The sequence below is a fragment of the Protopterus annectens genome, chromosome 2.part1, assembly GCF_019279795.1.
Source record: "Protopterus annectens isolate FY-2018-M chromosome 2.part1, PAN1.0, whole genome shotgun sequence".
In the NCBI taxonomy this organism is placed as follows: Eukaryota; Metazoa; Chordata; order Ceratodontiformes; family Protopteridae; genus Protopterus; species Protopterus annectens.
Window position 1 is genome coordinate 874831209 of NC_056729.1, and position 16232 is coordinate 874847440.

The window sequence follows — 16232 nt, forward strand, 5'->3', positions numbered from 1 at the left end:
TCAAATAATAATGTGAGACTTGACTTCTCCCAGTACATTGCTAAAACTGGAATATTCTCCCTCCAAAAAAAAAAAACTCTCCAAACTCACAATCCAAACCACAACCACTGATTATACAACTTAACCTGTCCTGTGGTCCTGCATGCTCATCTCTCAAGGCTGGGATTGTGTTCTGTTTTGTTATGTATATTATGGTAATTGTAGTCAGCCTCAAACTGAAAACAAAAAAATTTGTATACACATAACTGCTGTCTGGACAATACACTGGCCTCTGCTGAAAGTAAATAAATAAATGTTGATGTATGCTGGTGCTGAGTTGGTTCATTAGTGATGTTTGATGTGGAGCTATACAGTTTGTGACTAAAAATAGTAAATTTGGTTTTGGAAAATCTCTAAATATAGGGAGGTATCAAGGATCATAGTGCAGGTTTTTGTAGACATCACTGCAGGATGTTCAGATTTTATTTGAGAAGGTCAAGGAGATTAATACTTTGTTGTGGGTAGGAGGATATGTATCCAAGCAGTATAAAAAATATTAATGAAAAAAAGAAAAAACATTTTCTACCGGCTTAAGCTTCTTAATTTTAAAGTCCACATAATGGAACTTAGTTCATTTATCTCTGGGTAATGACAAGCATCCAGTCTCAATTTGCACATAAGTTCATTTTTCTCTAAAATCAGTGAATCTGGCCCCCCTCTCCCCTCATTCCTAACTTGATTTATTGCCCAAAATGTAAACTGGTGTTGTAGGTACTCCATGATGTGTCTTGCAAGTACATTCTCCGCTTTGTGTCTCTCCATGGCATATACGTGTTGGTATACCCGTTTGCGTGTTTCCTGTCGGTTTTTCCAATAAAGAATACTGGGCAGCATGTGCACTTTGCTAGGTGTACTACCTGCTTGCTTTGACAATCAAATTTGTCCCTTATTTTATAGCTCTTGCCCCTAATCTCAAATGTTTGACCGGTGTCCATGTATTTACAATATCTACACATGTTGCATTTAAACATACCCATTTTGTTTACCTGCCTATTTCTTTTCCTTTCCAGTATTGTTTTCAAGTTGTTTCCCTGTTTAAAAACAATCCCAGGTTTTTCTTGGAATTTGTTTCTCAATACACCATCATTCATTAATATATCCTAGTTCTTTTGGATTATGGAAAACACACTTTTAGCATCTAGGCTGTACGTAATAATAAAGCTGTTGGGGCTAATCGTTTGTCTAACAACTGGTGGTTCTGTAATGTGTCCACTGTGTTGATTCAAGATGGGCAAATAAATTCCCCTTTCCCTTTATAACTGGACTTCTTCAATTAAGTCCTGAATTAGGGTGATGGGGTAGCCTCTCTTCAAGAATAAATCTTTCATAAAGCCACATTCTTCCTGAAAATCGTGGTCTTTAGTGACCATCCTCGCAGCTCTAACTAGTTGGTCCTTTATTACAGATTTCTTTTGTGTAAAGCGGTGACAGCTAGAATACTGCAAGAAAGAGTTAGAGTATGTATCCTTGCGAAATATGTTTGCTGTAAAGCATGTATTGCTCATGGCTTTAATTAGATCTACATCCAAGTATGCTATTCTATCTTGTGCAAAACATGATGTAAATTTGAGGAATTCTGATGTAGAGATAAAATTTCAACCATCTCTTGTGCAACTTGTATGTCCCCCTTAACCAAAATAAATATGTCATCAAAGAAACGTGTGTACAATTGAATTTTCTCTTGGATGTGTGAATTAGACATAACGTACTCCCAAAACACCATTACCAAATTGGCCACGCTGGTTCCACAAGGGGAGCCCATGGCCACACCTATTTTTTGAAGGTAGTACTTGTTAAATGTTACATACCTGTACATGTTACAGGATACATGTTGGCTTCTTCATACTCCTGAAGGGGGACGTGCACAACACACAGGTTGAGTGTTAAAGTTTGTAAAGAGACTTGGTTTGGCTGCAAACCTTGTTTCCTGCTTTGAGGTGCTTGCATGCTTCTGTGGTACTACAACCGAGAGTGGTACTCTGTGGAGGCATTATAGGCAGTGGGTAATGCATTATAACTTTGAGGAGCAGGATGTTCTTGAATGCTTGACAGTGGAGGAGAAAACCCACAAACTGGAACTCATGAATGCATGTCTGTTCTATCTCCTCCCAGTTTGTTTGATGAACACTATGAATCTCCCAACACCATATACAGCCTGTCCAACCTTGAATCCAGTATGCATTAAAAAGTGTTTTAACCTGCTCTCCCCATCTCCTTTTAATACATTAACAGTCCTGACAAACCGTGCCATCACCGTACTTTTGTCACATAAAAGGACACTATAGCTATATCCTCTTTCTGCTAGACTTCACTAACACCCGGTGTCTTTCCCCTCTTCAACATGTCATCTATTTATTTTCTCAGACTTTGTGCAGCATCAGCAATTTCTTGTCCCCCATAGTTACCTCTGTTTCAACAAAGCCGCTCTTCAACAAACAAACTTCCTTATGTTCATCTTTCCTCCTGCAGCATAATCCCATGTTTTCCCTCATGTACTATTTGTACAGTACAGTCTTTGCTTATAATTGTTATTTATCCCTCCGCACTCCAAATAACTCTACAGTTTTCCTTTCCTAACCATATTCTTCCATTTTCCTTCATTTAGTCATGTACTTTTAATCGGCTGCATCTCCCATTTCTGCCCCTCTCATCAACCTCACTCATTTCCCCTTAACCTGTTCTCTAGAGCTTTCCACTGTTCTTCACTCTTCTTTCTATCCCAAAGAAAATTCCCTCTCTCCTTTACCCCCACCACCACCTTTTAGACTTATTGTCCTATTTTCTTACCTCCATTCTTTCTCTTTTGATACTACTTTCCTGTAATCCAATTCCCCTCAAGCATTCATTATGCTGTTTTTCGTGTGACACCTACTGTATGGTAGAGTGCCCTTTACATAGTTAACTTCAACCCACCCACAAACTATAACAAGATGTTTTACTTTACCAACAGTAAAGCCTCCCTCCCTCCCTCTCTCACACACACACACACACACACACACACACACACACACACACACACACACACAGTGTGCATATATATGTGTATGTGTGCATATATATATATATATATATATATATATATATATATATATATATATATATAAAAAATACATACATACATATGCATAGACACACACCACCTTGTTTTCTACACTTGTCAGTGTTAGTTACTGTGTATGTGTGTGTGTGTGTGTGTGTATATATATATATATATATATGTATATATATATATATATATATATATATATATATATAAAATCAAACTGCAAATGTGAAGATAATAGTTTATAAACAAAACAAACTTCACTATTAAAATTCCGAACTGTGTATAAGCAAGAATTAAGAGATCCGGACACTGAACAAACGTTTGAGCTTTCGTTCTTTAATGATAATAGAACTTCATCTGAATAACCGGAATTAGTTAGAAGACAGTATATAAATATGAGCATAAGTCATCTGATCATACAGGCAATTTTATTCCTTTTGCCCACTATTCATTGGTATATTTCAAAAAATATGACAGGCTTCCATTGGCTTCTCTTACTGTTACATTGTGTTACTGTATTGTATGCTTAGGAACACATTTCACTTGTACAGTTTTAATCACCTCTTGCATAGGCAATTTTATTCCTTATGCCTACTATTCATTGGTACAGTGAAAAAAAAATATATGACCTGCTTCCATTGACTTTTCTTACTGTTGCATTATGCATTAGTTACTGTACTGTATGGTTATATTTCTACTCTCACTTGTTACTGTATGATCAGATGACTTGTGTTCATATTTATACACGGTCTTCTAATTCCTGTTATTCTGAGAAGTTCTATTTTCGTTAAAGAACGAAGGCTCAAATATCTGGTCAGTGTCCGGATCTCCTTATTCTTGGTTTATTTTCAACTTTAACTAGTTTTATGACTTATACAGTTCGGAATTTTAATACTGAAACTTTTTTGTATTTATATATATATATATATATATATATATATATATATATATATATATATATATATATATGTACACGTACGTATGTGCATGTGTGTAGATAAAAATATATATCTATATAAAATATATACGTATACATACACACGAGTTGCATATTTTTGGTCAAGCAGGAAAAAAGGCTGGTATCGGTGATTGAAGTCACATGGTTACACATACTGGCTTTTTTGTATTCATAACTTGCTGTTCAATGCAAAGCTTGTACCTATCTATGACAAATTCCAAGAATTCATTTGGTCTCTTCATATAGTCCAGTGAGGAGGTGCATCTTGGATTATTTATATCCACATGGGCTGTGATATAATCACCTTGGTACCTGAGGTACAGTGACCTGAGTGCATGCATGATATTTCGGATTCTAGCTCCAGATAGGCAAGTACCTGTTATCTTCTCCTTGTCTAACCTGGTGAGTGGGGCATCTGTGTGTCACATAGTGGAGTCCCCAGTGACAAGAATATTAGGTAAAGTATATGCTTGCCTTATGGTGTTGCTTTTGTGTGTTTATTTTGGTGATTGCTGAGAAGCAGTGTGTTGCCATTGGTTGGCTTTGGAGGTCTTTGATATTTGGGGAAGGTTTCTTTTAAACACCTCAGCATAAGGCTATCTGTGTGTGTGGTGACTGGTGTGTGTAAGGGTTGTAGTGTGGGTATCCTGACAACCTCATTTGTATGCAACATTTTTGCTTCCAAGGAAGTTGTGTATGTACATCTCTTGCATAAAGTGTTATTTTGTTAATGTTTAACTGGTTGTCTGAGAACATGATAGATTTGTAACATTACTTTAGGATGCCCAAATCTGCCAAGCTCCCCACATAAACATTTGGAAGTTGCATATCCTTATTATCCACTCCTGTAATAGAGTGGGCTGTTTAAGATTAAGGATTGGGTTTAACAGGGGTCTCGTAGGGTACTTTCTGGGGTTAAGAGCAGGATGTTACATAGTGCTAGTGTATTGTTGAACTGTTCGGTACATACACTAGTTCCTGGTGTTAAGGGCAAGATGATGTGTAGTGCTATTCCATGTGTAAGCTAGCTGCTCTAAGCTTAATTCCACTCAGGTTTCGGACTTGGTCCTAACCTTGGAGGGAATTTTTCCTGTCTGGCATTTGCTATTATATGGGGCACTGCTAAACACCTCTGCTTGGTGGGCAGCTTCTTTCAAACTTGGCTGATTTATAGCTAAGAACAAAAGCTTTAAAACAGACTCCTATGCCATCTAGCTAATAAACAACCACAATTTGAGCTCCCTTGGGTGCTTACAGAAGCTACATTCAGGGCACCAGTAAGGAAACTGCTTCTCGATATTGGCATTTTGTATGTCTTGTAGTATGTGCAGATATTGAGAAGCAGTTTCCTTATTGGTACCCTGACTGGAGTTCTTATTGTTTATTGGATTAATATCCGAATATGGCTTTGTGATTCACTGAGATGAATTCCAGCTACTGTGACTGTAATTTGGAATGGAGTGCTCTTCTTTCAAGCCCGACACTGCGAGGTATATACGGTGCCTGTTGTGAAGTGTGGCATTTCCTTATTGGCGTCCTGACAGGAGTTTTTGTTGGTTATTGTTCAGATGTCAGAATATTGTTTTATGGCTTCCTGGGGTGCTTCTCAACTCAGAGAGACTAGGTGAACACCTATCTCAAGATGGATGATCCTGGAATTTCTTAATGTAAAAGAACATTTTAACTCTGGATCAGTAGTGTCAACAATTGCAAGTTTGGGCAACAATGCCTTAGAAGAAGAACTGTTGAAAGGCGAGGAGCTAGTTCGAAGAAAGTGCTAGAATGTAGAATTAAATCAGGAGCTCTGTATAGAATATTTCCAGCTGTGGTCATGCTGAAGAGAAGTAGGGGAAAAAAAGGAGGGAAAAAGGATCATAGGAGACATAGGGAGGTCTAAGTTTTGATAACATTATTGTAGCTGCTGACTACTGAGATGACTATGGGATTCTGTCAATTCATCTGATTGATACTTGAGTGTTGCTAGTATTTTACAATGTAATTTGCAGAGAGAAAGTTGATCCGGGTGAGAGGGTTTGTGCTGGATGATTTACTCCTAAATCAGATTCTTCTAGTATTTTGTGAAAGAACTAAGTCTGTGGAATAGTTGTTAAATGAGTAGTTTTCATTTTTGAGGTTGCAGAGAGCAGGGTTTGAAATATCTCCGGAAGCAAAGAACATCACCACACATTAAGTCTGTAGGTCACAGAAAATACTGACAGGGTTTTTAGCCTGTTGAAGTAGGAGCACAAAAGAATCAGGCTTTAAAGAACTGTTGTGTGTAGTGCTGATGGCTAGAAGGAAGCCCTGGTGCTTCTCATAGTATTCTTGAGTTCCTTAACTATATATTACTATGTAATTATTTATCAATTTAATATGTAAGCTGTATCTGTAAATGTGAACAAATACCTATTCATACCATACATCTCCTTACTCTCCCTTCTTCACTCACTCCCTTGCTTCTGTTAATTTATCTGCCCTGGCTTTTTCTCTAACTACCATAAGCCTGCTTTTCTCTCACTTTGTTCATAGGTTGGTACTAGGCTATCAGCCCTAGGGCTTATACAAGCCTAGCCATAACAATTCCCTGGCTATTTCTTCCCACATTATTTACTTTCCTGGACCCCTGTCTAGCAGGGCGACTGATGTGATCCCTGGGGTGAATTTCCTTTCTCCCATCCAATCATCAAGGTTCCTCTTGAAGAGGTCCAAAGAGGCACTCTGCTTGACATGTATGGGCAATCTATTCCAGAGTCTGAGGAGTCTCTGGGTCAGGAACCTATCCCTCCAGCATGTTTTGTTTATTGTGATGATTTAGATCCCTGGAGCGTATAGCTCTGAGGGATTGGGATTTCTTTAAGTGTAGCATGTCCAACAGCTCTGGGTTTGACATGGCCTTGTATGTCAAGCAGAGATCGCCTCTGAGTAGACGATATGCGACAGAGTATAGCTGGAGTTTTTTAAGGCGGTCAGCGTAGGGCATCTGCTTTAGGCCTGTGATTCTTTTAGTGAGGTATTTCTGAGGCCTTTCCAGTTGTTGCAGATGTCTTGAGAGGTACATACCAAATGGGGCGTTGTATTCTATAATGGGTCTAATGAGGGATGAGTACAGTGGGACAATGACCTCCTTTTTCTGGATGAAAAGCCCTTCGTGATGAGGTGTGCCACATAGAAAGATTTCCTGACTGTTGTGGCGATGTGGTTATCGAAGGTGAGACCACTGTCCACCTGTGTCCCTAAGTCTCTTATCACACTTTCTGTGTTTAGTGTACTGCCACCTATATGGTAATTCATGGATACATGTTTTTTCCCAAAGGGATAACAATACATTTCTTGGCATTGAGCTTGAGCCCATGGCTCTGGCACCAAGCATCTGTTTCTGTAAGGCCCTTTTGTAGAGTATCCACATAATTTGGGGATTCAATAATGGCTCCCAGTTTGCAGTCATCTGCAAACTTTGTTAGCCAGAGTCCCTTAGTGTGACCTGTACTTCAGAGAAGTAGATGCCAAACAAGAGTGGCCCCAGGACTGAACCCTGAGGTACTCCACTTGTCACTTGTCTGGAGCTGGATTTGGAGTCGGCTACTTTTACAGTGTGGGTTCTATCAGTAAGCCATTTAGCAACCTATTGGGTGACATAGGGATTAATGCCCAACTTAGTAAGTTTATCTATGATTCCAGAGTGGGGGATGGTGTCAAAGGACTTGGCAAGGTCTAAATAGGCTGTGTGGACCACCTTACCCTTGTCCATGGCTCTGGAGACTGATTCAAAGAAGTCAATCAGGTTCAGGAGACAAGATCGGCCCTTCACAAACCCAAACTGGGTGGGGTCCAGTGTTTGAAGGTTGCCAATGTCTTTGTTTATAAGTTCCATGATAATACACTCCATGGCCTTGCAGATAAGGCTGGTCAGACTGATGGGACGGTAGTTTCCAGGATCCAAGGTGGATCCCCCCTTGTGGACTGGGATAACTGTAGCTCTGCGCCACTCAGTGGGCACGAAACCTGAGGTGAGGCTATGATTAAACATGACACTTAGGTGAGGTGCCAGTTCATATTGTAGTTCATGTAGTACACAGCCTGGGATGTCATCTGGTCCCATGGATGCTGTATTCTTGGCTTTAGAGAGTGCGTTTTGTACCTGTGTGGCCGTTATTACTGGAATTTGGCAATCTTCCAGTATTGAGATGGGCCATTTAGGGTTGAGAGGGGGTGAAGTTGGCACTGAATCGATCTGCCAGGATATTGGCAATATCCTTCAGATCAGTATATTTAATGCCATTCTGTTTTAGCTCAGAGCAGATCTGAGCATTGCCATTTAGATTCTTGACATAGTTATAGAATGCTTTGTGGTTGTCTTTGGAATCTTTGGCAATTTTATTTTCGTAACTAGCTTTGGAGGATTTTATGAGGCATCTCAGTTTCTTACTGAGGCTAGTAAGTGAGTTTTTTGCATCCTGGGATTTTCCTCTTTTCTGCAAAAGTTTCTTCCTTTTGTTTTAAAGTTTGTTTATGGCAGGGGACCACCAGATTGGCTTCCTTTTTTTGGATGAGAGCATTTTGGTTCTATTTGGGATGGCACGATTCATGCATGAGTGGATGTGCTTGTACAGTGCCTTAGTGTCGGATTCAGCAGTTGAACTTTCAGTTCCCGTCTGCATGGGTGTCATGAAGTTTGTCACTTCTTACTTGAGTAGCATGAAGTTGGCTTTGGAGAAGTTTTTTATGGTGGTTTCTTTACTGGGGGTGGGGGTGGGATGTGGATGTTAAGGGTGATTAGCTTATGGTCAGACCCTGACTAACGAGGGGTGACCATAGGTATGGAGCATTGATTTCCCATGTTGGTAATGACCAGGTCTAGGATATTGGAGCCCCTGGTGGGACTATGGATTAGTTGATCCATGGCGTTGGAATGTATGAATTCCAAGAACCGTTGCGCAAAGGTGTTGGGACATGAGTAGTTTTCCCAGTTAATGGCAGGGTAGTTAAAATCACCCAGTATTAGGGTGTTTGGTTCTATCTTAATATTTTCCAGTATGTTTAGAAAGGTGTAGTGAGAATCTTGGGGTATGGTGGGGGATCTGTAGCAAGCTACAATTTGGATTGCAGTCTTACCTAGTGTTAGTTGCACTTGGAGAATTTCAGACACATTGTTATTGGCCAACTAACCTGGTGGTGTGAATATCCTTGGTGAATATTAACACTCCTCCACCTTTAGTGTTTCGGTCCTGGTTTGGTGGCCGAAAAGTGTGGTAAGAGTTGTAGCCTGGTAATGCAGTTCCTCTTTGTATTATACTAACTTTCCTTTAATTTCTCTATAAACTGGATAACATTTCTGTGTTAAGTCATTGTCATACTTGTATTTGCTGTTAACCAATAATTTCTTAATGTCTGATTTGTTATAATTATTTAAACTGTAGTTTTTTTTGTATTAAAGATTGTAACATTATTATTCTTAAATGTTTTGTAGTACTTTGGAGCCTTTCTCCCCAGGCCTTTGCTGAACATTGGCTCCTATGCAGTCGGGACTTTCTGGTATTTAAATGTCAGTAAATAAATAATGCTAATTTCAGTTAAGTTTCTGTGTTGGAAGTAAACAAGATTTATGCAAGGCCACAAGCTTGTGTTTCTTTTGTTCATTCACTTAATTCACCTGATTGCACATTGGATGCATTTAGTGTATAGCTTTTGGTTGAAAGGGTTAGGTTTCACTTACAAGGTCATAAAATTCTTTTGTTATTGCTCAGGGTGACTGGACTCTCTCTATTGTTTATTTATTTGTGTTTTTTTAAAGTTGATAAAGTGCAGTAGTTTGATTTTGCTGAGGTTTGTAATGATGATTGGATAGTGGGGTTTGTCTTGAAGTAGTTGATGGGTAGGTCTATTTTTAACTAGGGAAGGGAATACTTGTAGCCCTAAGCAGAGAACACGTGAGTTGGTTAAGATAAGGTTTAATAAGTTTGGGCCTCTGTTTAGGGAAACCGACTACCTGTTTCAGGGATCTGAAGTTAATGTTGCGCCCAGGACTTTCTCTGCATCAGTTGAATGCGTAGGTGGACTAGCTGATTATTTGTGCAGTTTTTTTATTAAGAGAATGTCTTTCAGCTGGTTGAACGTGTTCAGGTGTTTGTTCTGTATCTTCAGGAACACCTCTGCTGTTATTTGTGCTTTACTATTCCTAGATGCAGGTTATGTACCTCCTGTATTTGTTTCCTTGTTGACTGGGAAGTATTTATTTTGTCGGGTTTGAACATTAGGTCCTGGCTTTCTAAAAATAAAGAAAATTAGTCTAAATGTCTTTGTTTACTCATGATTTTGTTTCTCAAGGCAGCTTTTTCCTGATAACATTTTTCAGTAGCTGCATCTCTAGGTCAGCATCAGTGCACTTCTGAAGTGCTTTGACTTCTTTTATTGGTAACTATGGTAGTATCTGGAAAATTACACATTTTTGTGTCAATTCTTCATGATTGTTTGGTAAATGTGCATTATTCAACCTTTCTGTTTGTAGTTCTTTGCCTATTCTATATATTATTTCATTTTATATTTGTAAAGATCAAGCATCATCCTCTGCAGTGTAGGAGGTTGCCTGTTGTCCTTCAGAACTTGCTTTGCAAAGAGCTTATGGTATGTTTCCACATAGGCTTTCGTATGGTATTCATATTCTTGGAATTATACTAGTACAGTGATCACCTGTTCCTTTTTTACCTGAGTATGTATCTTTTGTACATCTTTAAATGCCTTTGACTTATAGGTAACCGGCATTCACTTACAGGACTGTCATTCACTTCCAGCATAGCTCTCTCATTCACATCATAGTACTTTAATAGCAGTGGCTAATTTATTGAGCATTTTTCCTGTTCATAGCTCTTTTTCCAGGATAAATCATTCTTTGATGCATAGTTATCTTGGACACATTAGATGTAAACTATACAAGGTACTTCATCTTTCCAAAAACCTCTGTAATGTTTTCTGGCCTTGGCATTTGCACAGTAGGTCATATGTTTTTTTTGGACAAGACTTCAGGCCAACTCGTTCAATCCTGTCCAGCAGGAGTCTAATTAATTCCCTTTCTTCCTGAAGCCTTTTAAGCTTGCTTACTTGAATTTTTCTCCCCAAATAGTCTGTTAAGAGCACATCTCCAATGAATTTGCAATATCTTATGAATGATGTTGGTTACAAAAAATACAAAAAGTTGTTCATGAGATGATGGTGTGTATAATTGTGTAAGTGTCAAAAGTCTGTCTGGTAACGCTTCATTTTCTCATGACAGCATACGGGCATTTACACCAGTCCATTCCCATCTGCAAATACATTGTATCTGGATCTGCAGAGGTGTAAACATGCAGATGTCCTTCATGGATGCATCTGCAGTCATAACAACTGGGTTGTCCTGTCGTCAGGCAGCCCTTCGGTCGGCTGGATTCCAAAGTCCGGGTCCGGCTTCGGCTGATGTCGCACTTCACCCGACGTCATCTCTGCTGGTCTTCGGGTATAAAGGCATCAGCCGACGCCATTTTCTTCAGTCTTTCTTGCCGCGTGGCGCCCAAAGCAGAAGCTGTTCGCAAGTGCCGGTCGGTCAGATCCAGAGATTACCACTACCGAATACTCCTTCGAAGACTTCTAAAAGCTAAGTACCCCATTGGGGACTCTTTCTTGCCTCAGCCGATGTCAGAAAAAGTCAATAACTGTTTAACTTGTGGGAAACAAATACCTCATAAAGATTTCCACTCTTACTGTTTGCCTTGTTTAGGCCCAGACCACGACGTAGCAGCCTGTTCGGCCTGTGCTTCTTTCAACCGACGAACGCTTAGGCGTTGGTCGGAGTTCGCTGAACAGTTTTGGCTCTGAATTGCGTACATTATGCCGTCGGATCCTCCGACTACCCAAATTATTAAACGCAAAGAAAGACCGACACTCGCGGTCCGCGGTTTCGGCCGAAACCATGGTTATGCAAATGTCTCGGTTTCGGCGAACCGAAAACTGATCAGAGTACAGCGAATCAATGACTACTACTGAGGTTCCGTTTACTTGAATCGGCCTCAGAAAATTTACCTACTACAGTGGTTACTAGTGACTTATCAGACACCATCCCTTTGGATGTCTCCACCCCAGCACGTGGTGCTGCTAGGCCTCCTGCAGCCATGTCTATTAAGGCCTTCGCCAGGGCTAAAGCAGCCAAATCTACTAAGTCAGTGCTTGTTAAACCCCCTTCAACCAGGCCCACTTCTAGTTCACAAATGCTTACTCTGGCAGAAGATTTAATATCCTTAATTAGGGGATCTCAACCTCACCCGGACAGGGCCTCTCAGCCCCCAGAAAAGAGACCTAGAGCAGAGTCCCTCGAGCCTGTGTCCTCTGATGATTCTGCGGAAGACTCAGATATTACAGACCAGCCAGAGGCTCCTTTCTCCAATTTTGAGGACTCGGATGCTGAAGAATCCATTCCAGCTGCTTCCCCACCAGAAGAATTCTCCTTTGGGGAAACATTACATGCCATGAGAGAGCATTTCCAATGGCAGGAACAGGATTTTTCAGACTCCAGAAAAAGACTTAGGACTTTTCTGCACCTACCACAACACAGGCCCTTAGCTATACCTCCTGTCCTCTCTGTTGTGGACGATGCATTTAATGATGTTTACACTGCACCAGATTCTTTACCTCCAGCACCAGCCAAACCAGATAGATTTTACAGGGTGCCAGACATTCATCATCACCTATACAAGGCCCCTCTTGCAGACCCCGAAACTATATCCCAGGGCCCTAAGGCAGTAGCCTCAACCACAGCAAAAAACCCTATTCCTTCTGAAAGGGAAGCCAGGTCTTTAGACAGATGGGGCAAAAAGGTTTACACCTCTGCTACTCTCTCAGCTAGAGCTTTAAACTGTCAGTTTCACATGATACAATACCAAGAGTTTATGCTTGATCAGTTAACTAAAAAGTTATCCTCTGATGACTCTATAGATAAGAAAAATCTATTAGAAATGGTAAATAACATACAACAGGTTAGTAACCATTCCTTAAAATGTGGCTATGATGCACTGGAGGCTTCATTTAGATCAGCCATGACTGGCACAGTGATAAGAAGACATGCATGGCTGAAGGAACAAGTTTTACCGGATCATGTTAAAGCTAAGTTATTAGATGCTCCTATGGATAAGACCAGTTTGTTTGGTACATCTGCCCAGCAGGTAATGAAGAAAATGGAAGAAAAGGCAAAATCTGTACAAACGGTTAAATATTTCTTGCAGGTTCAGCCCCCTGGCCTGCCAAAAATTGGTCCTTTCCTGACTCCACAAGATCCCAAAGGGGCAGGAATAGACGTTCCAGAGGCAGAAATCAATCCAGAGGGGGTGTCTACAGAGGACGACAGTGGCAAGGTAATAACAGAGCCACAGGCACAGCCACTACTACTACAATAGGGCAATCACAGTGACTTGATTCTAACTCCGCCTACCAGGGAACAAATAGCAGCACCCTTAGGCGGAAAATTAACCTTATTTTCAAAGAACTGGCACTATATCACAAAGACAAGTGGATCTTGCAAACCATAGACCAAGGTTACGTTTCCACTTCCACACTATACCAGTCAAGAGGAATGCCAAACCTACCTCCAAATCAAAACAGAAGCTCTACAGCAGATAATGCAATTAACAAAGATGAGAGCTGTGGAAAGAGTACCAATAACAGAACAAGGCAAAGGATTCTACTCCAGACTATTCCTAGTTCCAAGAAAGGAAAAAAGTTGGAGACCTATTCTCAATCTGTCCACCTTAAACACATACATCATTGTCCCAAAATTCAAGATGCTGACCCTACAGCAACTTCTTCCATGCTGGGCAAGGAGTGTTGGCTGGTAACTCTAGATCTCAAGGAGGCATACCTGCACGTCCCCATTCGACCAATTTGCAGAAGATACCTCAGATCTCTTGCAGGATCAGAGCACTGTCAATTCTCAGCATTGCCCTTTGGCTTATCTACTGCGCCCAGAGTATTCACAAAATGCCTGGCATCAGTAATCGCCCACTGCAGACTACAGGGAATCCAAATTTATCCATACCTGGACGACTGCCTGCTACAAGGGGACAACAAAAGCAAGCTGACAACAGATTTACAAAGGGTCATTTACTTGCTACAAGCACTGGGATACACAGTCAATTTGCAAAAATCAAGGCTGATTCCATCCCAAACAAGGACATTCTTGGGCGGAATTAGACACAGTAAAACAAATGGCATTCCTAACTGCAGAAAAACAAAAAGATCTCCCTCTTTACTTCTTGTCACTAACAAACCACAGCAAGCTAACAGCAAGAAAAGTTCTGCAGGCCTTGGGCTTCATGGCATCATGCATAATCTTGGTTCCACATGCCAGACTGCATATGAGAAAACTACAGTGGTACCTAAAGAATTTATGGTCCCAACACAGGCACAGCCTAGAAACAGAAATTCCACTAATTCCCTGCCTAAAACAGGAGTTCCTATGGTGGGCTCAAGCATGCCAGTCAAACCCAGGCTTACCCTTTCACAAATATCAAGCAAGCCAAACCATCACGACAGACGCCTCAGACCTAGGATGGGGGGCTCACATGCTGGACAAATGCGTGCAAGGATTGTGGACGCAGGACCAACTTCACCTGCACATCAACCTAAAAGAAATGCTGGCAGTAAAACTGGCAATCCAAAAATTCAGACCATTCCTCAAAGAAGGCCATTTGATGATAAGGACAGACAACACCACAGTCATGTGGTACATCAACAAACAGGGAGGCACTCCTTCATACCCCCTATGCAGAATGACTTTGGACCTTTGGAACCTGCCACTCGGCTACAACATCCAGTTACAGGCAATGTTTGTACCGGAAAGGAGAACACTCTAGCAGACATGTTAAGCAGAACCACCTCGGATGCTCACGAATGGATGCTACACCCGGACATCTTCAAGACCATCGCAAAGAAATGGGGAATGCCACAGATAGATCTATTCGCTTCCCTCTCAACCACCAGCTCAAAAATTCTGCACAAGGACATTCCATCCACTTGCTTGAAAGTGGATTCGCTCTCCTTCAGCTGGAAAGGCCTGACAGCATATGCATTCCCACCTCTTCCCTTGATACACAAGGTATTACTAAAAATCAAGGAGGAACGTCCAAGGATAATCCTGATAGCTCCAAACTGGCCAAGACAACACTGGTACCCATTGCTGAGGAGCATGTCTCGGGACAAAATGTGGTCAATACCCCTGATGCCTTTGATGTTAACTCAGAACAACTACAGCATCATGCATCCAAACCTAAAAACGTTACAGCTGACTGCATGGCACATCACATAGCAGCATCTATTCCAGATCTCTCCCAAAGGGTTAAAGACATTATCCTTGAAGCCCGCAGACCTTCAACAAGAAAGGAACTATGCAGGGAAATGGAAAAGGTTTGTCATTTGGAGTGCTGAAAGAGGGAAGGATGTGTCGAATATAGATATGGCTAACATTCTGGAGTACTTGGCAGAGCTTCTACATACAGGCCTGTCCTATTCCTTCATCAAGATACATGCATCAGCTATTTCAGCAGAATACAGCTTTGATCCACCTGTCTTCTCACATCCTCTACTCAGGCAGTTCCTCAGAGGGATCAAGAATGTAAAACCTCCTAGGAAACCACCACTGCCAGCTTGGGATTTGAACTTTGTGCTAGAAAAGTTGACCCTCGCACCTTTTGAACCAGCAGCAACAGCAGACCTACAACATCTTTCATGGAAAACTGCTTTCCTACTGGCAATAACCTCAGCAAGGAGGGTTTCTGAACTTCAGGCCCTAATGGCAGTACAACCCTTCCTAATCTTCCACCAAGACAGAGTGTCCATGAGGACCAATCCTACATTTATGCCTAAGGTGGTATCCAGAGTGTCCCTAAACCAGACAATCCACCTACCTACCTTCTTCCCCAACCCACAAAACAGAGGGGAAATAATGCTGCATACCTTGGATGTACACAGACAGCTACGCTACTACCTGGACAGAACAAAAAGTAACAGAAAAACTGACCAGCTTTTTGTAGCCTATGCAACAGGAAGGGAAGGAAAAGCAATTTCCAAACAGACAATCTCCAGGTGGATAGGAAATTGCATACGATTCTGTTACTCCTTCCATGGAAAACCAATTCCACAGAACATACGACCTCATTCTACAAGAGCAACAGC

General features: G+C 41.0%; 1 protein-coding gene across 1 annotated transcript in view; it reads left to right on the forward strand.

Annotated features, from left to right (window-relative positions):
• Positions 1–16232, forward strand: part of SPCS3 (signal peptidase complex subunit 3) — a 502901-nt gene that overhangs the window by 24365 nt on the left and 462304 nt on the right. The gene's annotated exons all lie outside the window — the stretch shown is intronic.